The sequence below is a fragment of the Petaurus breviceps genome, unplaced genomic scaffold (assembly GCF_028583685.1).
Source record: "Petaurus breviceps papuanus isolate PSGF00001 unplaced genomic scaffold, PetGlider_PUasm1.0 90849, whole genome shotgun sequence".
Classification (NCBI taxonomy): domain Eukaryota; kingdom Metazoa; phylum Chordata; class Mammalia; order Diprotodontia; family Petauridae; genus Petaurus; species Petaurus breviceps.
Window position 1 is genome coordinate 22,422,283 of NW_027187361.1, and position 1,766 is coordinate 22,424,048.

The 1,766-nt window shown below is 74.3% G+C and overlaps 1 protein-coding gene across 2 annotated transcripts in view; it reads left to right on the forward strand.

Moving 5' to 3' along the window:
* Nucleotides 1-943: 943 nt before the first annotated feature.
* UBE3A (ubiquitin protein ligase E3A) overlaps nt 944-1,766 on the forward strand; it is a 95,041-nt gene continuing 94,218 nt past the window's right edge. For both annotated transcript variants that reach the window (XM_069072954.1, XM_069072953.1), the window contains exon 1: nt 944-1,077. The gene's annotated coding sequence lies outside the window, so the exon portion shown is untranslated. The remainder of the gene's footprint in view (nt 1,078-1,766) is intronic.

Consider the following 1,766-nt stretch of genomic DNA (forward strand, 5'->3'; position numbering starts at 1 on the left):
TAGGTGTCTTATCCTGCCGTGACACTGGACACGCATGTAGCATCTGCATAGGTGTGTGTGTTGTGCATGCACGTGTGCACTCCCCAGTAGGTGTCTTTTTTGCACCCCCTGGTTTGCAAGCTGCCTCCCTGGTTAGACTGCGAGGTCCCTGAGGGCAGGCCCCGAGCTAAAGCCGCAGACCGCTGCCTAGAAACCAGCCATGCCGGCGATGCGTGCGCTAGGATCAGCGGAGGAGAGGCTTCCCGCAGCAGGAGGGACTGCGGCTGGCGCTGCCCAAACTTCCAGCCAGAGCTCAGGGAGAGAGCCAGGATGTCCTTTCCTTTCCCCGCCAAGTCCAGGGACCCCCCCCCCCCCCCCCCCCCCCCCCCCCCCCCCGCCGGTCTGCTCCCCTCCCCCTCCCCCCTCCCCCCGGCCCGGCCGCCGCCGCCGCCGCCGCCCCGCCCCCTGCCTTTCCTCCGGGCTGCCCCCCACGCCGTCCCCACCCCTCCGCTCTCCCAGGCCGGAGCCCCAGCGCCCAGCCAGGCCCGGGCGGCGCTCGCGTTGCCTGCCGGGATACTCTGCCCGCCCAGCCAGTCCTCCCAGCCTGCGCCGCGGCCGCGATATCCGTGTTGCTCCCAAGATGGTGGCGCTGGGCTCTGGGTGACTGGAGGAGACGACAGGGCCCCTGGGCCGCCCCGACCTCCCCCTCCCCGACACACGCCGCCGGCCGGTCCACCCGCCCCGCCGCCTCCGCCGTGCGCCCCGGCCCACAGCCCCTCGGGCGGCGGCGGCGCTTCCTGCGGCTCCGGCCCCGGCCCAGCGGGCCCTGAGCCCCCCCGGGGTGGGGGGAGCGGCGGCGCCGGCGGCCCCGCGGGCTGCCTTCCTTGCCCCGGGCCCCGGAGAAGGAAGCGCGGGTCCCGCATGAGCCCCGGCGGTGGCGGCAGCGCCGGGGAAAGAGGAGGCGGCGGCGGGAGGAGGCGGAGGAGGAGGAGCGGGGCGGCGGCGCCTGCCACCACCACCACCACCACCACCACCACCACCGCCGCTGCTGCTGCTGCTGCTGCGAGGGCCGCGGCCCAGCCGGGCGCACCCCCACAGGTCGGTGTTCGGGGCCGGGGCCGGGGCCCTTCCCGGGGCGGGCGGGCGGGCCCTAACTGTCAGTCTGGGGGCGGCCGAGCGGGGGGGCCTGCGCCTCCCGAGCTGTCCGGCCCCTTAGCGGATCGTGCCCGGGGCGGGGGGGGGGGGTGGGGGCGGGGGCCCGGGCCGCCCCCCCCCCCCCGGAGACACGCCGACACGCGCGGACACAGCCGTGCTCCCTCCCCGGCCCGGCGCCGTGCACCCGAGGTAGGGGCAGACGCGCACACTCACGCACGCCTGCGCCCTTCCCGAAGCCCAAGCCCGACGGCCTTGGGGGAAAGCGGCCGGGCAGCGCGCCCGCCGCCGCCTCTACTTTGTGGAAGACACGGGTGGTGCCCCCTCCGCTTCCAGGCCCGAGTCCCGGACAGGGCGTGTGGGGGGGGGGGGGGGCGATCCAAGGCTCAACGTGGTCACTTTCTATGCGGACTTGCACTAGAAATGCGCGTGTTCGCGTCGTGCTGTGGAGGACAGCCGCCCCCAGGACACGAAGAGCAGAGCGAGGCCGTTGTGGTCGCTTAAGTTTCCGTGAGGGTGCCGGATCTGAAAACCCCGCAGGCCGTGCCGGGCGCCTCCCGGGTGACGGAAGAGAAGGCTCCGGAGGCGCGTGAAGCGCCTGAAAGTGACCAAGTGACGCCGGCTCGTCAATTACA